Source organism: Bufo bufo, chromosome 1, assembly GCF_905171765.1.
Source record: "Bufo bufo chromosome 1, aBufBuf1.1, whole genome shotgun sequence".
In the NCBI taxonomy this organism is placed as follows: Eukaryota; Metazoa; Chordata; class Amphibia; order Anura; family Bufonidae; genus Bufo; species Bufo bufo.
Window position 1 is genome coordinate 481,297,732 of NC_053389.1, and position 22,170 is coordinate 481,319,901.

Sequence of the window (22,170 nt, forward strand, 5' to 3'; positions counted from 1 at the left end):
CCGCGGAACATTAGTGCGGATGTGGACAGCACACAGTGTACTGTCCGCCAGTGATGGCCAGTTCGCAGTGTTTGCCGACGAACACATGCGATCTGCCATCTTTATTCCCAAGTCCGGCGATGCAGAGGTAAGTCCTTACCTGTGCCTGCGCCGCGAGCCGCTCTGAAACACATGCGGTCACCGGGAGCCGGCATTTCCGAGAACAGCCCGATGAAGGACTTACCTCTGCATCGCCGGACTTGGGAATAAAGATGGCAGATCGCATGTGTTCGTCGGCGAACACTGCGAACTGGCCATCACTGCTGTACGCATCTTTTGTGGCCCCACTGAAAATGAATGGGTCTGCACACGTTCCGCAAAATTGATACGGATGCAGATTGCGGACGTGTGAATGGACCCTTACTATGATCAAGAGCTAAAGACCCCTGGCAGATATTGGAGTACATTTCTTATGATTGTATGCCAGTTTTCTGGTGCACATAAGTTGCAAATTCTTTCTGCAAGTGCAGTTTTGTAACAAAATTTTTGACTTTTTATTGTTTCCTGATGGCCTTGCCACTTTACAAAAAACTGGTAAGGAGAGGGCTGGAGGAGCCCTGATTTAAAAACAGTCCATCTGCCAGATGATTGGCATATGTTACACCTGGAACCTACTCCAGCTCCTCGCTGGTATAGCTTTCCATCTGGCACATGGACAGCATGTAATGTAACAAATTGACTAAGAGAAATGAGCCTATTAATAATTAGGCACATCTCACACCAGCACAGGGAAAATTAAGACCGGCATACGCAATGCTGGTCCTAATAAGTCCTGCCATTGAGTGCATATAAATTGTACATAGTGAAATGATGTTGGCCAAGAGTCCTGCATTATATAATACAAATGCTAAGGGTATATTCACATATAGCGTGGTGTTGAAATGCATTGCAGTTGAAACTGTATGAAAACAGCATCTGAAAAAATGCATCAGGTTTTGCCTGATGTCTGTCTTTTTTCAGATGGAGAAGCTTTATATTAAAAAAATGTAAGACTGTAGAGCCACGTACCAGTCAGTTCAAAATAGTAACAACTACATATAAGGACGTCCACAATCTTTGTCCTCCTTACATCTCTGACCTGCTTTCTTGATACATCCCTACACATAATCTCCAGTCCTCCAGGACCTACTTCTCTGTTCTCTTCTCATCTGGTCTTCACACAATTGACTACAAGATTTCTCACATCCTCTCCCATACTCTGGAACTGGCTACCCCAGAACATCAGACTCTTCCCCATCCAAACCTTCCAAAGTAACCTGAAAACCCACCTCTTCAGGAAAGCCACCACCTGCAATAAGTATACTGCCACCACACAGCCAGGAGAGCATCTTCTACCCTCACCTATTGTGTTCTTCCCCCTCCCTTGTAGACTGTAAGCTCCCGTGGGCCGGGTCCTCTCCCCCTCTGTACCAGTCTGTCAGTAGTTTCATGCTCATTGTACTTATGTACAATACTATTCAGGTTCACAATACTATAAAGAGAATAAAAACATCCGAGATGTATGACTGCCATCTTACCATGCCCAACACACCTTGCTACGGTATTTGGTGACTGCCCTCAGTTTAACACAACAATACTGTATATCAGTGCCTGCCATTTACAGATGGAGAAAGAAGCCAGTCTTACCTTTTGACTCGAACCTTCATATATTTTCATGATAATGTGATATAATGATGGTGAAATGCTACACCTTCTGTGTGAGGCAGGCTTGCTGCATCCATAGGTGGCTGCTTGTACTCCTGGTGGTTCTACTGCAATACCCTGATCACCTGGCTTTGGAGAGATGATGACACTTTCTATAAATTGTCACACTAATTAGCCTTACAATTTCCAAGCAGCCCTTTCTGCCTCTTCTGTAGTAGTTGAATGTTGAAGCTAAAATACTAATGATACTGTTATCCTACATGATATATAAAATGATACGAATGATAGGACCCCTATAGACCCTTTGATCATCCATCACATGCCAATTGCATAAAGCACCTGGACCTGGTATTTTGCCACTCTCAGTTCAGTTTCTAGGACCTGCTGTGTATTTGTGCACGTTTTACGTTATTTTGTGTCATTGATATGCTGCAGAAGGAACTATTACACAGCAGCAGTTGACAGATGAGATGCTGCCTGCTTTTGTTTCCTGAGAGATGACAGGTTCCATATTTACTCGGACTTATTCCCTTGGGTTACCCATCTACTGTTTGCTTATAGTTGTGCTTCATACAAGTGTAAATTCATTTATTCCATTGCAACCATTGCTGTAGAATTTGTACTAAAAAAGGACCCATCGCCCCTCTGACATGCCTGCTTTAGTGCATAATTGTGCTCCCTCTAATATAACAATTCTGGAACAACTTTTCTAAGAACTTTTGGTGTATTTAAGGCGCAGATTTTGTTGCAATGTGGATTTGGGACAAAATCTGTGACTTTTCCCCAGTCATTCCACTTTTCCAAGTTGGTGGGAAAAGGGGGGGAGTGGCGTGAGCGGAGAAGAGGGTGGACTGGCCGGCCCATCTCATTTACCGTTTTCTACACCAGTTTATGGAGTGGAAAATGGTCTTAAACTACGGCAGCAAGGGAGCTGGCGTAGTTTGAACCATGTCGCATAGCTGACGGAGCCAACTGCCAAAGTTATGTAGAGTTCTGCGCCTCTACATAACTTTGGCGCATCTGCCACCAGCACATGGGGATTAAGACCGGCCTATAAATCGCCCATCTTAACAAAAGGCCCCCTTTGTGTTGTCCTGTTCCTCTCGTTATTTGCATTATTATTACATGCAATGTCCGGTATACAGAGGGGGCAAAATAATAAAAATAAAATTAATAGCAAAAATTAAACACCCACCTCTTCTATTTAATATTCTACTACAACGCATTCAAACCTATAGCGGGCGGGGGTTCGGGGGGGGGGGGGCAATTCAAATTTTCCCCTGGGGACAATAGAACTCAAGTTACGCCACTGGCTAAGATATGGCATGAATGCCAGGTAGGTGCTGGTCCCACCTCCAGGACCCACTCTTATCTCCAGAATGGACCCCGGAGTGAAGGGAAAGCAGCTGTGCATGTGCAGTCACCCTCTGTACAATGCTATAAGAGTTACGACAGTAGATGTGTGCACAAGCTCAGCTGCCCCACCCCCACATCCTGTTACACAGCACAGCTAGCAGCCACTTACATATAGGCTGCTGGGAACTTGTAAGATTTTATTCCAATCCACAACATGGTGAGTCTTACTGTATGCTACAGCCTGTAATCAGCAGATCTATTTCTCACTTTCCTTTCTGTAGAAAGTCCATTTGTAGACACAATAGATATTTCTGCTGGTAACGTTAGTGCAGCGATCTATAGTAAGAACCATGGCGTTATAAGCAAGATATAAATCTCATTACTGACAGCTCTCACTACCTGCACTCTCTTCTGAATACAGAATTGTGTGCAGTCCGCACAGTGAGAGGTCACTTGTCCCACACAGATTAGTACAGTGTGACGACACGCAATGCTATGTACACATATAAGTACACAGTGGGAGAGATTTATCAAAGCTGGTGCAAAGGAAAACTGGCTTAGTTGCCCATAGCAACCAATCAGATTCCTCCTTTCATTTTCTAATGAAGCTGTTAAAAATGAAAGGTGGAATCTGATTGGTTGCTACGGGCAACTAAGCCAGTTCTACTTTACACCAGTTTGATAAATGACATATATATATATATATATGTAAAAAAAAAAAAAGGTCCGCACTCTCAAACACTTTATTCACTCCTGTGGTTGCAATGTTTTCAGCTTATTCACAGAGTTTTTCAAGCTATGAGCTAAAACGTTGCGACTAGTGTTAAGTAAACTTGTGTTTCAAGTTTGGCGTACAAGGCTCAGGTTATCTAAGAATTCCTTCATGGATTCCGCTACCACAGACCATAAGGGTCCATTCACACGTCCCTAAATTGCGGATCCGCCAAACACGGACACCGGCCATGTGCGTTCTGCATTTTGTGGACCGCACATGGCCGGCACTATGATAGAAATGCCTATTCTTGTTCGTGGCGGCGGACAAGAATAAGACATGCTCTATCTTTTTGCAGGGCTGTGGAATGGAAGTGTGGATGCACACAGCATCTTTTGCAGCCCCGTTAAAAATGAATGGGTCCGCACCCCTTTCGCAAAATTGCGGAACGGATGCAGATCCATTCTGCAGACGTGTGAATGGACCCTTAATAATGGTCCGTGGTAGCAGAATTCATAACGGAATTCTTACATAACCCAAACCTGAACCTTGTATGCCAAACTTGAAACACAAGTTCGCTCATCCCTAGTTGCGAGCACAGGGGTGAATAAAGTGTTTTTCTTTTCACTCAGTTTTTGTGAGAGTGCTGCCATTTTTTTTTTTTATTATATTGTCCTGGATTTGTTCCCAGATCCATTGGCCTGCACCTCCATATTTATATTTGGCCTGATGTGCTGCCATTGTTATATATTAGGGTTATTCCTGCAGTATATAAATCTTTTGCTAGAGGTAGTTGTGCCTTGTGTGTATATACTGTATATTACTCTTTCTATGAAGCAAGGTAACCAAAAAATGTCTGTTCTGGCACAGTTTTTTATTTTTTACAATCTTCACCTGACAGAGTAGATAATGTGATATTTTTTATAGAGCAGGTCGCAACAATGCAGCGATACCTAATATGTTTCCATTTTCTGAAAGACATATATATATTTTTTTGGACAGTTAAGGTCTTTTTAGGTAAGGTCTCAATTTTTGCGGGATGAGATGGCGGTTTGATTGGTACTAATTTTGGGTACATATGACTTTTTGGATCACTTTTTATACAATTTTCTGGGAAGTGCGGTGGTCAAAATTCCAATTCCATCATAGTTTTCCGTTTTTTTTTTATGGTGTTCACCATGTGGTAAAAGTAACATGATTCTTTTATAGATCAGTTCCTTATGGACGCGGTGATACGAAACATGTTAAGTGTTTTTTATTTTTTACCAATTATGTGTGGATATCGGAAGAAGTTTTGTTTTACTTTTCTTCAATTTTTTTTATTTTGGGACCCAGACCCACAGTGTACTGCAGTGTATTGAACTCACACTAAAGCCTCATTCACACGTCCGTGCTCAAATCCATGAGCAGGTGGTCAGTGATGCATCCGTGAAGCTGTTCTTGAAGGATCAGTGTTGGGTCCGTGTTTCCGTTTTTTGCTGTCCATGTTGCATCCGTGTGTTTCACTGACACTCGTGTGTCCGTTTTTTGCTGTCCATGTTGCATCCGTGTTTCACTGACACTGAACAGCTAAAAATTTTTTTTCAAAGAATCTCTTCTTAATGATCCGTGAAACATGGACGCAACACGGATGGCATCCGTGGTTTTCACGGACCCATAGACTAAAAACGGACCCGCGGACTGTGCTAAAACACTGATGTGTGAATACACACATTAAAATGAATAGGGACGTGTGCTGTCCGTGGAGAACACGTACAGCACACGTCCGTGGAACTGAAGTGTGAATGAGGCTTAAGCCTGATCAGGCTCCTGCCTTTTAGCAGGAGCCTGATCAGGTTTAGATATACCATGGAAAGCCGGATGCCTGTGAATGTATAGCTGCAATGGTAACTATCGGGACGCTGCCACAGTGCAGCGGCCCGATGGGGAGGGAGCTTCCTCCCTCAGTTTAACCTTCAAGCATCAGGCCGCTGCCACAGCAGAGCAGCGGGCCGATGGTTAGCCCCCCATACAGTGGTCCCTAAGGACCACGACATGAAAGGGGTTAAACGGCCATTTCAAGCAAAGTGTCAGCTGTACATTACAGCTAACACTCTGCCCCGCTGCCGCCCTGGCATTCTGAAAGGGAGGGGGGTGCTGTGCTCTCTGCCATCTTGAAAGGGGGGGGGGTTGTGCTGTGCGCTCTGCATCTTGAAAGGGGGGGCGGGGGTGCTGCGCGCTCTGCCATCTTGAAAGGGGGGGTTGTTCTGTGCACTCTGCATCTTAAAAGGGGGGGCAGGGGTGCTGCACGCTCTGCATATTTGAAAGGGGAGGGCGGCGGAGTTGAGTGCGCTCTGCCATCCTGAACTGGGGGGTGGGCCATCGCCACCACTCGCCCATCTATAAAGGAGGGGGGGATTAACCCTTCAAGCATCATGCCGCTGGGCAGAACAGCGGCCCAATAGTTAGCCCCTTCCAGACAGCGGCATGGAAGGGGTTAAACTGTTATTTCAAGCAGAGTGTCAGCTGTATGCTCTGCCATCCTAAAGAGGGGTGGGGGGGTGGGGAGAGGGAGACAGTGCGCGCGCCCGTGTGCACACAGGAGAAGTTACAGAAAATAGCCACCAGGCCATACTAACTTCAATCCTGTATGCAAGTGCCATTAAATTGCCAGTCAATCATCATCACTTTGTGCTTACTACTGCTTGGAAGTGCCAAGTTATATTTTAAGTAACGAGAGCCCGTAAAGTCCCGGAGGTTTCACCACACATGCGTGGCTGCCCTCCATTTATCTAGTGAAAGTGCCAAATATAGGTGAGTCCCGAGTGTTCAACTGTTCCCGTCAACCCCATAGAAAAGGATGAAGCGGCGGCCGCGCTTGAGCAGTGTGCCTCCAATTCATTTTAATGGGACTTCGAAAAATAGCTGAGCGTGCCCCCTCGACTATTTTTGGCACTCCCATAGAAATGAATGGAGGGCAGCTGTGAATGTGTGGTATGCCCTCTGGGACTTTGTGTGCTCTGTTCTATGTATAGGTATGGGTTCCTGAGGTGAGACCCGCATCTAACAGATATTGGGGGCATATCCTGTGAGATGAGAATAAAACTTTAATCTCGGGATACTAGTAGGGAGAGGACATGCTTTGGTAATGCCCAATGTGGTGGTTTCAGAATGCACCCCATCTCTTTCAGCCCCTAAAAGTTTAATATAAAAGCAGGTGGAAGGATATTTAAATGCAGAACATTCAGGCTGCTGTCACATCTGTAGCTGGGTGTTCCAGCCGGCTGTTCCAGCAGAGACTGCTGGGAATCGACCAGACAAAAAATGCATCTTGCAGCAGTTTTCCGATTCTTTGCATTTTTGCCAATTAGCGGCTGGATCTCTGCTGGACCCCATAATCGGCAATGGGGTCCAGCAGGCAGGCGGCAGTATTAAGCAATGCCTAATCCAGTGAACTCTGGTGGGCTGTTCTATGCCAGAACATACTGCCATAGAAGCAGCCACAGGTGTGAAACTAGCGTAAAAAATATATTAAAAAATTCACCCCCCCAATTGTAACCTCTCTTCTGCGTGCCCCTCATCCTATCCTACACACAAATGACTATTTCTCCAACAGTTTCCCACAACTTTAGTGTGTAATGATTCCTATTTTATGAATGCATCAAGATATTGAATTCAGAATCATGTGCAATACTACCAGACAATTCAATCCAATTAAATGAAAAGAGGCAGACATGCTGCTAATACGTCTTCTGTCGAAGAAATGCGGTAGTCAAATACATAACACATTTCTTTCTCCAAGCCAATTTACGGAAATGTGTTTAATCTGTTAAGGGTATTCCCTTGTGACTAGTGCAAAGATTACTCATCGTGGAATGTAAATCAGCTAGCCTCCTAGAAGGATTTAGTAAGGTTAATTGAGTTAAGAATGGAGCACAATGAATATAGCTAAATTCAATGGTTTTAAAGGTTCTCGATTAATAGTATTTTCACATTAAGGATATGCAACCTACAGTAATTCTAGCCATACAAACTAGTATTTTGGCTGAATCCGCCAATTTTTACAGGGTTGGCCAACCATTTAATGTATATGGGGGCCAAGCATGCATTTGTATGGGATGATCTGGAGAGGCTGCTGTTGGCCAAACGAGTATTTGGTTGACAGTTCTCTTGTATATTCACTTAAAGGGGTGTTTTAGCAGATGGACAGCTTCCATGGCCAGCAAATGGTTAAAAAACCTTATACCAACTGCTGCTACCATTCTGATGGTGACTGGGTCTCCACTGCTCCCTTTTCGACATGGCAGGAAATGGCTAAGAATCCCATGCAGAAATGACCTGCTTTAGCCGGTGATTGGCTGGGCAGAATTCCTAATCACTTCCCTCCGTGTCAGCGGTGGCCTGGGCACGTTCAGAACCGCGGCAGGTGATCAGTGAGTATAAGATGGTTTATTTTATTAACCTTTTGCAGGTTAAGAACATGACTTTACTTCTGCTGGCAGTAAAGAGTATAACAGAATCATTGCCAGAGGAAGTAAAGATAAAAAAAATACATTCTGTGAATATTAAGAACTTTAAGACTGAATAAGAACTTTAGAACTGAAAGTGTTGGTCCCCTCAGAAATAATCTGAAATATAATGGAGGATGAGGAAAAAGCCGTCCTGGAGTATCTCAATAAAAATCACTGTATAACTTTGTATCAGCTTGGGTTTATGTGAGTTCCATACACGTTCCATACATACTGTATAATGAACGCTTTATAGATAATACAAAAAATAAAGAAATTCAAGGTATTTGTATAATGCCTCGAATTTTGACAGTGATCCGAGGGATCTGCTAAAAGTCTATGTGAGGCAAGTTCTAGGATGGACCAGGGTGAAGCTGTGGATGTTGTATATCTTTTCAAACATGTTTGATACTGCACCACATAAAGGGTGTGTACGTAATATGAGAATGCTGAAACTAGAGGAGAATTTGGGTACATGGGTTAAGAACTGGCTCCATGATAGGAAACAGAGGGTATTTATGAATGGTACACCCTCAAATTAGGCCACAGTTACCAGTGGGGTACCACAGGGGTCAGTATTGGATCCTTTTCTTTTTAATCGGTTTAACAATGACCTTGTGGATGTTAAGGCTCCATTCACACGTCCGTAGTGTATTGGGATCCACAAATTGCAGATCCACAATACACCCGGCCGGCAACCCCATAGAACTGCCTATTCTTGTTCACAATTGCGGACAAGAATAGAACATGTTCTATTTTTTTCAGGAGCCGCGGACCGGAAAATCAGGGCCGCGCTCCGGAAATGCGGATGCGGACAGCACACTGTGTGCTGTTCGCATCTCTTCCGGCCCCATAGAGAATGAATGGGTCCGGATTCGTTTCGCAACGTTGCGTAACGGATCCGGACCCATTCTACGGACGTGTGAATGGACGCTTACAGTGTAGAATTTCAATATCTAAGGCCTCATGCACACAACTGTATTTTTTCACGGTCCGCAAAACGGGGTTCCGTTGGTCCGTGATCCGTGACCGTTTTTTCGTCCGTGGGTCTTCCTTGATTTTTGGAGGATACACGGACATGAAAAAAAAGTCGTTTTGGTGTCCGCCTGGCCGTGCGGAGCCAAACGGATCCGTCCTGAATTACAATGCAAGTCAATGGGGACGGATCCGTTTGACGTTGACACAATATGGTGCAATTTCAAACGGATCCGTCCCCCATTGACTTTCAATGTAAAGTCAGGAGTTAATATACCATAGGATCAGAGTTTTCTCCAATCCGATGGTATATTTTAACTTGAAGCGTCCCCATCACCATGGGAACGCCTCTATGTTAGAATATACCATCGGATTTGAGTTACATCGTGAAACTCAGATCCGACAGTATATTCTAACACAGAGGCGTTCCCATAGTGATGGGGACGCTTCTAGTTAGAATATACTACAAACTGTGTACATGACTGCCCCCTGCTGCCTGGCAGCACCCGATCTTTTACAGGGGGCTGTGATCAGCACAATTAACCCTTCAGGTGCCGCAATTAACCCCCCTCCCTCCCCAGTTTGAGTATCATTGGTGGCCAGTGTGCGGCCTCCCCACCCCCCCTCGATTGCAATATCATTGGTGGCCAGTGAGAGATTTGGAGAGGCTGGAAGTAAATGAAGTTTAATATAACATCATGCCCCTGAACAGAGGAAACAAAATGTAAATGTATATATTGTATAGTAAAAATCTGAGTAAAGCTGCCACTGAAAAAGACTTGGGCATATTAGTAGAGAGTAAACCTAACTTTATAAGTGATTGGTGCCAGACAGCTGCTGCTAAGGGAAATGAAATCATGGGATGCATCAACAGAGGCATAGACGCTCAAGACAAGCTTCTGTACAAACCACTAGTCAGGTCACACATGGAATACTGTGTACAATTTTGGGCACCTGTATATAAGAAGCACATATCTAAACTAGAGTGGGTGAAGAGGAAGGGACATGGTCTGTAGTGCCAAGACAGATTAACAGACCTGAGGTTATTCAATTTGGAAACAAAGATGTCCTGGAGAGGGGGGCGACTAATCATGATGTACAAATATAATGGACAAGGATGTTTCTAATAATCTTTTTACCATGACAAGAGGGCATCCATCAGGAGGAAAGGAGGTTTCGTCATCATCAGAACTGAGACTATGGGACTCTCTGCCACAGGATGTTGTGATGGCTGATTCACTGTACCAGTTCAAGGGGGCCTGACTGCTTTTCTTCAAAGTAAATATATTGCAGGATATACCGTTTGTAATAGATTACTGAAGATGGGACGCTGATCCAGGGATTTATTCTGATGGCCATATTTGGAGTTAGGAAGGATTTTTTTTTTTTTCATTTAATATGGGACAATTGGCTTCTGCCTTTTGGGGGTGATTTTCCTTTCTATGGATCAACGCAGCAGAATTGAAGATCGGACTTGATGGACCTGTGTCTTTTTTCAACCTTGCCGAATATGTGACTGATATAGTGACAGAATGAATATTAAATTAATTACACAGTATTCCAAATTAGTGCTATACGTGCTTTGGTTGTGCCACTTGAAGGGGTTGTCTCATCATGGACATTGGGGGCACATCGCTAGGATATGCCCCCATTGTCTTATAGGTGCGGGTCCCACCGCTGGGACCCGCACCTATATCGAGAACGGAGCCTCGCATGCACAGCCACCCTCCATTCATTTTTTTATGGGGCCGGCGAAAATAGCCAAGCTCTGGCTCGGTTATTTCTGTCAGCCCCATAGAAATGAATGGGAGCGGGGCCGCGCATGCGCTGTACGCTCCCATTTACTTCTATGGGGAGCTGGCTTGGTGGTGGCCGGACCAGAGTCCTCCAGCCACCACCTTGCGGGGCTCTATTCCTGATATAAGTATGGGTCCCAACATCCTAGCGATATGCCCCCATTGTCTATGATGAGACAACCCCTTTAACACCCACATAAAACCAAACAGTAGCTGCATAGTGCCATTTTCTTGTCCATGCAGTGCTAGACATTGAGTGTCATATTTTTCCCACTTAAAATTCTTTAATAGCCACACGGTTCCATATCGTTCCACACTGTGCTACAGAAAAACACATTCTTAATGCACCTGTCACACTACATACCACTCTTTGTCAGCTAAATCTAATTACATATCTCATGTTCACTTACACTACAGCAGGTAGGCCATAGGATAAAGGAGAATGCAGGAGGAGTCATGTAACTATATTGGACAGTGGGCATTAATGTGGAAAATATTCATATTTTGGTATGGTTATTTAGCTGGCAAGATAGATAATAAAGCACAGTGTAGGGATTTTTTCCTTTATTTTACTCATTTAGGCTAGTTTCACACTAGCACTTACAGATCTGGGAGGCTGTTTCAGTCAGGATCCGTCACTGGTGGACGCTGCTGGAACGGCATCCGGCCCCATTCACTATAATGGGGACTGGCAGTGATCTTTCCGAAATCCGGCAAATATGCAGAGAGAGGAGAGATACCTGGCCTTTAAGACTCCTTACACCTACTAGGTGCTCAGGTGTTCTCCATAAAGAGGATCCCAACCAAGACCTCGCACCTGGCTAAGCCAGTTCTCTCTGTTCTGCACTGCTGAGGGGAAAAGTTAAGCTTCAAAGCCTGTTTAAAAGGCTAAGTATTGACTAATTGAACTGATACCTAACATTTGATGGCAACGGCGGCAGTTTTTTCTGTTCTTTTTGGAAGGAAAGCTAATTTGCAAACCCAGAAGGGTTGCCTGGCGTATATGACTCCTCATGTGGTTGAATCTCCCTTTCCTACCCACTCAGATGAGTCAGAAAAAAATCTGATTCTAGAATTTTTTCAAAATCTTGGGTTGGATTTCAAATCTAATGTATTGATTTACGCAAAGTCTGTTGAAATGTCAATATCGATTTAAATTTTAGCGACATAAATATCTATGTAACACATACCATATATTAAAGGCATTTATTATTAGTGCATATTTATTCTGAAGAAATCTAGAAGACATTCCCAAAATAAGGCCGTGCGTTTTTTTTTTTCAAGCAGACATAACAATTGACGTGAATTTTCAGACCTGAGAACATTCCATGCCTTGTGCAAATGATAGTGTGCCGTTTCTGCCACTTCAGAAATACACAGCAGGGGATATATACTAAGAGGTAACATGGGAAACAAAGCCTCAGAAAGGGAAGGAAGGAAATTTCTGCAATAACTAGTCTAAACACAAGGAAATGGAATAAATGATTCCCTTGGTAGTGGATGGGGATCTCTGAACAAAAATGTACCCTTCCATTCCATGCAGCTCTTCTTACATATTTTAAGTTATAGTTTTAGATTGTGCTCATATCCAGAGAGTATTCGGATATTTGTGGAAGTGAACACATATCTGTTCAATTGTGCTGTCTTACTCAATACACCCACTCGCCATCTGTTTCTGGCCGTTTATCGCAAATTATTATAACTAACCACATGACTTGCAAAAGCAAGTTGTAAATGATTAATATTTAGTACCTGTCATGGAAAAGTCTAAAGGAAATGGGCAATTAAAATGAAGGCTGTGCACACCAGAGCAAGCACAGTCCTAATTCCAAAATCAAATACAATAATGTAACAAAGTATATCAATTACTACATACAGAAGAGATGTTTCCATAATTATTGTAGCTACTGTACTGTATGCCTGAAATGTATGCTAATAGATGTAACCATGTTAGGCCTGTTTCACACTGGCGTTATTGGTTCCGGTAGGTTGTTAAGGCAGAGGAACAGCCTGCCGGATGTGTAACTACCATGTTCACTATAATGGGGACCGGCGGAGATCCAAGAGGTGGCTGGATAATTGCCTTGCTTGCGGCCAGATCTCCTCCGGTCCTCATTATAGTGAATAGCGCCGGACAGACTTCCGCCAGCAAACGGTTGCATATGGTAGTTATGGATCCAACAGGGTGCTGCCCTGCTGGAACAGCCTGCCGGGACCATTAACACCAGTCTGAAACAGACCTTATTTTCCGTTATGCTTTTTTTTTTTTTTTTTTTTACAGAAAAACAACTGTAATCTCATAACTATATTTCTAAGATATTTTCTTTAGTATGCCTTTTCCCTCAATCCTGTTCACTTAATTTGCATACATCAACAGTAACATAGTTTATAATGCGGAAAAAAGACATCTGTCCATCTAGTTCGGCCTGTTATCCTGCAAGTTGATCCAGAGGAAGGCAAAAAAAAACTGTGAGATAGAAGCCAATTTCCTTCCCGACTCTATTCAAGCAATCAGAATAACTGCCTGGTTCAACGATCCTTCTCCAGAAATCTAGTAAATATAACCTGTAATATTGTAACACTCCAGAAATGCATTCAGGGAGGAGGAGAAAAAAGCTGCTAGAGGGAGAAAGATGTATTTCTTGTGTTCACCTGTACTACAGATTTATGCAACATTTTTTGAAAGGTTGCTGACCATTTTAACTCTATTCAAACCTAACACTAAGAACCCAATTTTCCATTTCTAAATGCACAGGGGTTCTAAAATGTATGCTTCTGTCAGCTGTCTGGTTTTCTTCTTGTAAAACCTAAATAAAGAGAAATGATTTGTCACCTTGACTAAATAAAAAGTAATGTGATCAATCAAAAGAGTGGTTACTAAAAGTTAGTGGATAGTGTGAAGGCCCGAACTTTGGGACCTCCATGATCCTGACAATGGGGGTCCTGTACCTTGTCCTAATGGAGCAGGTCAAGAATGCTGATCACTCTAATCAGCTTGCTGGTCTCTTAGGATTGGGGTATGGGACGATCATTTTAAAGGGAACCTGTCATCAACTTTTTCCTGACCTCACTGAGGGCAGCATAAAATAGTGACAGAAATGCTGATGTCAGCGGTGTGTCACTCAAGAGCTAAAAGTAAGTGGTTGCCGAGAACCAGCATCATAATCATTGCAGCCCAGGCCTTGACAAGAGTCAAATCTACCTGAGAAGAGTCATGGTTATTCCTAATCTCCTGCTCTCTCACCCATCTGCTGATGATTGGCAGTTCTCTCCTAGACAGAAAGGGAGAAAACTAGGTACAAGCCTGTCAGTCATCAGCAGGTAGGCGGGAGAGCTGGAATTTATGAATAACCAGGACTCTTCTCAGGGGGCCATGACTCTTTTCAAGGCCCAGTCTGCAATGATTGTGATGTTGGTTCTCGGCAACCACTTACTTTTAACTTTTAAATGACAGATCTCTGAAATCAACTCACCTGTGTCTACTTTATGCTGCTGTTAGTATGGGCAGCATAACGTTGAAGACAGGTTCCCTTTAAGGATTGGTTTGCGTCCCAGCGATAGAACCTCCACTGATAGGGAAATGATCGCCTCTCCAGTGGAATACTTCTTTGATCATGCGGAGATTCAGCAGTGAATATGAATTCATGCCAGTTTTGCATGCACAGGGTCAAAAACGGGGAAGTAACTAACTGGGGCCTGCAGCCTGAGGCAGGAACAAGTGGTCTTTGTCTTGTATGATGGGTCCAGTACTATTCATAACACATTATGTGGGACCTGTTACAGATTTTGCATTAGAGCCCAGCAGCCTCTGTTCAGAAAAGATAAGCATAAATAAGATGGCTTAGGGTACTTTCACACTAGCGTTTAAGTTGACGGAACTCGATACCGGAAAAAAAAACCGCTTCAGTTTTGTCCCTATTCATTGTCAATGGGGACAAAACTGAACTGAACAGAACGGAATGCTCCAAAATGCATTCCGTTCCGTCTAGTTGCGTTCCCATACCGGAAAGCAAACCGCAACATGTTGTATTTTGCTTTCCGTCCTGGGATGCGGAGCAAGACGTTTTCTCTGCCACAATCTGCCACAATAGAAAATGGATCCATCCTCCATTTCCTTTCAATTAAGTTCATGACGGATCCGTCTTGGCTATGTTAAAGATAATACAACCGGATGCGTTCATAACGGATGCAGATGGGTGTATTATCAGTAACAAAGGGGTTTTTGCTGAACCCTGCCGGATCCAGTAAAAACGCTAGTGTGAAAGTAGCCTTACAGAGAGAAATCTCGGCAAAAATCAGCACATTATTGACCAATCTTACTGCAGTCAATACATATGTACACAGTTTTAAAAGATTAGAAAACCTCTATAAGCTACAGGATGTTCGTGGTAATATCCTTCAAGGCTTCAAAGAGTTTTAAATCCATTGTGGTTGCCCTGTAGACATATTAATAGATGTAGACTGTTTTATGGCACCCTGCGTCCAAGGTCATGTACAAGACACCATAAAGATTTTGGTTAGATTATATTTCTCAGAAATTCACATTGAGTATTGTAGATGCAAGTTTGCGGACATATCTATGGTAAATTCACTGCTGTGGCACCCCTTCCCCTATTAAACTGCTTCTGCTTTTGTTGCAATATTTTTTTTTTTGCAAACAACTGACATTCAATATGCAGTTTTTAAGGATTCATGTTTTTTTCATACTTTATTGGTTCAGAATTCTTGGAGCTTACAAATCACAGGAGACGTTATTCATTAATAACAAAGGAAAATAAGAATGTAACATACTGTAGTAAATGGTTATTATGGAGTACAAATGACCGACTGAAAAAGTCGAAAGTATAGTGTATTATTTGTTTATTCACATTACTGTCATTTTCACGCTTTTCTTACATTTTTTATGTCAAATTCCATTTATAATCTTTTAGACGAGGAAATAGATGAGATCCATAGCAATTTGACAGGTTTAGCCCAGATGGCCTCATGTGGTCACGGAGAAATGAAATGTTACATTCTGTTAATGTAATATGCAGTCAATAGATTGTATCATTGACTGGTATCAATGTCATGACATTTTCCCTGAGGTTTCATAGTTTCTACTTGTATTACTGTAAACTGTACTCTAAAATATGGGGGATTCAATCAGCACAACCCTGTATGCAGGTGCACATCGCTATGGCGAAATACATATACAAAGAAAAGAACACAAATGCAATAGCACTCTGCAACCAGCACTCCGCCCTGCCTCCATGCTGGATGTTGAATGAGGCATTGGTGTACATTTTGGCCAAAGCGTAATAAGCCACTCACCACGTCAAGGTCGCCTCTATTAGTGGTCCCTAACACTAGTATCTACCTGTTTGTGGGCCATGACAGCCACACAAAGTCCAGGGAATGCAGGTACTCTAAAATAATCCACCCATGCAATGACAAAATGTGCAATAGGAATCATGTACAGTATGTTGTTTTGGTCATTCCAAAAGACATATGAAAAGTCATCTAATGTCTCGTAGCGTTTTCATTATTGAAATACATTTGTTTTCACATTAGGGCCAAGAGCAACGATAAGCGACTGACTTGACATCTTAATATATTTTATTTAAAGGGCATCTGTCAGAAGATTTGCACCTATGAAACTGGCTGACCCGTTGCATGTTGGTCCCCTGTTCATATATTGGTAAGACATGACATCAAGATTAGATGTAAACCAATCCCTACAATGGAGATCCACCAGGTAACGATAGCCTATAAATGCATGGACTCTCCCAAGCTACCCAGGTTTCCACCTCCTCTGGTATACTGTGCCATGAGTCACCTGTATGTTCAGAAATAAGCAATAACTGCTGCATCATGAACATAAACTGCCTCTTCGATCTATTAAAAATAAGAATATAACAGGAGAGAAGCAAACTATTAATGAAAGCATCACAAGGGGCAAATCTCTACTGATGAATATTGTCTATGCCACAAGGTGAATAACATTTGGTTTCAGAAGCTTGCAGCCAGAACAAGATATGGGTAGTGTTTTGGTGCCCCCTAGTGACCATAAATAACACTGTCCTTAAAAAAATTTGGCAAGAAACATACATGTCAAGCTAAGTCTAGTTTCACACCTTCTGTGTGAATTCCAGCAGACAATGCCGGGAATCGGCCAGACACAAACCACAGCATGCACAGGCTTGAGTCTGGCCGATTCCCAGCATTGTCTGCCAGAATGCGGCCGGATTATACTTAATGGGGCCGGCGGACATTACGTCTGCATATGGTAGTGCTGGATGCGGCGAATTCCGGCAGACTGTTCCCTGCCGCAAAAGCCCGCCAGAATTCACACCGCAGCACACTACTGGAGCTGTTTGTTTTTTTTGCTTGTTGATGTGGCATCTCATTTACGTCTTCATGACAGTGAGCGACATGGTGACATAGCATACAGCAGGTGTTTATAGTAACATGATTCTTTAGGATCTTATTGGTCTTTTTAACCAAAACATCTCGATTACTGATGTTGATTTGACAAGGCATACATCAGTATATAGTAGAATGGTAAGGCCCTTGCACATGAGCATATCACAGCTTGGTGAAGAGCTGTAGTAAGGTACCCATATAAATCTGTAGGCGCCAATTTGTACCTCCCTTGTAAAACCAAGGCACACATAGGTATTTTCTCATGACTTCATACACAATCTGTGATGAAAAGAAATGTCACATTCCAGCAGAATCCGTGTTATGGAAGTATTTTCCCTTTTGTATGAAAGTACCATACATTGAGACACAGTAGGGGCACATTTATCAAGGCCTGCATTTTAGACGCCAGTCTTAATAAACCCCTATAGCTGGTGGTGGATCGCGAAGTTATGGACGGCAAGACGCCAGCCTCTTCATAACTTTGGCGGATCCTCCGCCAGTTCTAAGTGTAAGATAGCTTCCTAGCTGTCTTACATCCAGACAATTTTCTACGCCTCTGGTAAATCAGACGAGCCTACCGGCCCGTCCCCTTCCTCGCCCATGCCGCGCCACAAATTTTAGACCTGACGTAAGTGGGAAAAAGTTGCGGATGATGGCGCAACTAACCGCAAGAAATACACCTAATATAGGCGGATTTCAGTATAATAAATGACTCCCAGAGTGCCTGAGGCCTCTTTCACACTACCGTATGGCTATTTCAGTATTTTGCGGTCCGTTTTTCACGGATCCGTTGTTCCGTTTTTTTGTTTCAGTTGTGTTTCTGTCTCGGTTCTGTTTTTCCATATGGCATATACAGTATACAGTAATTACATAGAAAAAATTGGTCTGGGCATAACATTTTCAATAGATGGTTCCGCAAAAATTGAACGGATACGGAAGACATACGGATGCATTTTTTGTATGTGTTCCGTTTTCTTTGTGGACCCATTGACTTGAATGGAGCCACGGAACGTGATTTGCGGGCAATAATAGGACATGTTCTATCTTTCAACGGAACGGAAAAACGGAAATACGGAAACGGAATGCATACGGAGTACATTCCGTTTTTTTGCGGAACCATTGAAATGAATGGTTCCGTATACGTAACGCAAAAAACGTCCCGCAAAACGGAAAAGAAAAACGGTAGTGTGAAAGAGGCCTAAGGCTCTGGAACCTGGGACCATAGGGTGCTGCTATACAGGCTGAGAGCATATGGCACTGCTAACTGGAGCTTGATACTGACAAAAATAAAAAGGGCAGAACTATGATAGAAAACCAAACATGACATTGACATTTGCACAGGAAGTGTACAAATGAATGCATGTGATATATTCCCAAGTCAAATACATGTAATTTGTCTGGCTCCAAAGTGTTCAGTCAAATCGAAATGTCTGCGGTATCAAGTTACATAAGTATAATGGCTCCATTTGCAATAGATAAAACAGCCCCATATTAATCTGGGCTAAACATAAGGATGTTATGTCCTCTGGGAGTCTCATCCTTGGCCTTCAGGTGGGAGAAAATCTGGATACATTACGGACACGACTCTCTACCTTGTAATCCATCCAGCCATCCATTGACTAATGCAGGAAGCATTAACATGCCGAGCTATATTATTTATAACGGGGCGAGGAATGGCTTACAAACCTTTTAAAAGCACATCAGCTATGTCTCAATCAGCCTTACCATTGATCTGCCACTTAGAAATACAAGCTTATGGGAAATGGAATTATTTTATAAGTGTGTTTCATTCCAATGGCTTCTGTTGCCTCATTTTCTTTGAAGAATGGCAATAATAAAAGTCATGAAATTATGTTCAGCATCATAGTTATTTTAGCTCAAAATTCCAATCTGAAAGAGTCATTTTTTAATAATCTAGCGATCTAACTGTGGAAGTAAATACTACTTTGTGATTGCGGTTTAATTAAAGCAATCACGGAAGAAGATGAGATTGATCTTACAGGGCCACATGCTGCCGCTTGTCAGGTTAACTGATCAATGGATGTTGTCATCTGCAAATATTCCACATACAATATTCATTTATTTGCCCTGCCAATGTACATCTCACGTCTTCCTATTTAATCTAGGGTCTAATAATTCTGCAAATGTATTAACACCTCTATAGATCATTATACAGTATATCACAATTACAAAAAAAATAATGAAATATAAATTTTATCAACTTGTGTTGGGAAACCTATAGGCTACATTCACACGACCGTAAGTGTTTTGCTGTCCGCAAATTGCGGATCCGCAAAACATGGATATCGGCCATGTGAGTTCCGCATTTTGCAGACTGCACATGGCCGACGTTATATAGAAAATGCCTATTTATGGACATGCCAATTGCAGACAAGAATAGAACTTGCTCTATATTTTTTGCGGGGTGTGGACAGCACATGGTATGCTGTCCACATCTTTTGCGGCCCCTTTGAAATGAATGGGTCCGCACCCATTCTGCAAAATTGTGGAATGGATGCGGACCCATACATACCGTCATGCGAATGTACCCTTACTGTTATTATAATACTGAGGGATTTTCCCATTACTTTGAGGCTGTTCATAGTGTAGTTTAAAGAGAACCTATCACCACCAAAATGCCCCCTACACCGCCCGGAGTAGCTCACAGCTGGTTACTAATGATGTTCATGGCTAGTTCTCCTGCAGGATCACAGGAAAACTATTTTAATTCGTGCTGTATGCAAGTTAGGAGTTTGAAGACCTTTTCCAGTTCCAGAGTGTCCTTTCTATGGACTGGTTACCAGAACTGAACTGCATATTCCAGATGAGGCCGCACCAACGCTTTGTAAAGTGGTAATATCACATCCCTGCCCCGCGGGTCCATGCCTCGTTTAATGCATGACAATATCCTGGTAGTCCTAGAGGCAGCTGATTGACATTGCATGCTGTTATTTAATCTATGATATACAAGTACACCCAATCCTTCTCTACAAATTACTCTCCCAGTGTTACTAGCCCTAGGACATATGATGCACGAAGCTTGCTGTGCCCTCTTCCTGTCCATTCTCCTTTCATTAAAGGAAATCTGTCACCAGGATAATCGCTATTGAAGTAAAGCCATGGCCTAATAGCACTTAGTACCTTATTTCAAGTTGCGCCTTTGTTCCAGCAATAGATGTGTTTATCCTCTGAAATTCCAGTTTATTTGGTATGCAAATGAGCCAGTAAGGTGCCCAGAGGGGCGTCACTCTTGCAGGAAGAAGCCCAGACACCCCCCTGCTAGTGCCTAAGCCTGCCCTCATGCTGGGTGCAGGGAAAAGGGGGGCAGAGTTATTGCTTGAATGTGATGTAGGAGGGGTGGGTGGACACATTGTGGCAGGGGGCGTGCCTGGCCTCCTTCCTGCAAGAATAAATACCGGATCCGTTTTTCCGGATGACAACCGGAAAGACAGATCTGGTATTGCAATGCATTTATGAGAGATGGATCCGCATCTGGATCCGTCTCACAAACACATCCATCTGCGTCCGGATTGACGGATCTCCGGCGACAGAACTGCCTGCCGGAATCCTCTGCCGCAAGTGTGAAAGCACCCTAAGCTATACAACTGACTTTTCTTGTTACAAGAGTAACAGAAAGCTCCATCTTCTCAATTAGACAATCTCATGTCAATCTATTTCCATTGCAGTTTAGACGTCCAGGTAGGCTGCCTCTAGTGGACACTGGTAAAAAGTCAGAAAAACACTGGCTTAAGAAATAAATAGAGGAAGTATTCAGATATTTTATTTGAATGTTTTCTTTAACATAATTAGATGCTGATTTATTGAAAAAATATTCTAAATATGTAGTATTTGAATTTTGAACGCAAAGCAAGGCTATAACACATAATAAAACTTGTGGATAATAGAGAAAGAGATAATTACAATTGGGGTCACTTCATAGAATCATACATCATACACATTTAGGGGTCACATCATACAATTTAGGGGTGATATTTGTCAACAGAGTTTAATGTAAACCTACTGTATTAGATGTATGCGCATCAATTCGCTCATTTCTTTATGTTATACTATAGATTTTCCGAACACACTGTACATCACTAACTGTGCATACTGTAGATTGAGATGGGCCCCTTTATTTATTGGGCCACCATAGCAGCTTCTATGCCTCCTACCCTGGGAGTTACGTCCATAATACTTTGGCAAGCACATTAGAGCTTTGAAACTATATTAAACCATGTGAATAATTGGGTTCATTGAGTTGCAAATTAACAAGCAATGTGCTACAAAATCTAATCCAGGTTAGGTCCCTAGTCATGTAATAACATGGGCCCACTGGAGGATGCTTTAGTCTTCTAGGAGACTATTCCAAATGTGACTTCATATCATTTAAAAGAGTAATATTTTATTTGTAGATTATTTTTAGAGATGAGCGAATTTCACAAAAATTTGATCCGGTCGCTTCACCAGATTTTCCGAAAAGATTCGATTCGATCCAAATTAATTCATGGCGAATCGCGTTAAAAAAACAGCTATTTCCCAGCTGCAGAGAGCCTGTATAGTGGTGTAGAACACTGTCTTGCAGCAACACTGCAGTCTACTGTGGTAGTGAAACAATACTGTGAGTCAGTATGACATGCAGATGACAGACGTTGCTCTTAGAATCACTGCACACTTTACTTCTTTGGGCAGTTACGGGGCCAAAACTGACCAAATAACTCAAGTGTGAACTCAGCCTTACAGGTCGATGTTATCGTCA

General features: G+C 42.7%; 1 protein-coding gene across 1 annotated transcript in view; it reads right to left on the reverse strand.

Moving 5' to 3' along the window:
• PTPRR (protein tyrosine phosphatase receptor type R) overlaps positions 1 to 22,170 on the reverse strand; it is a 180,944-nt gene that overhangs the window by 123,432 nt on the left and 35,342 nt on the right. The window lies entirely within an intron of this gene.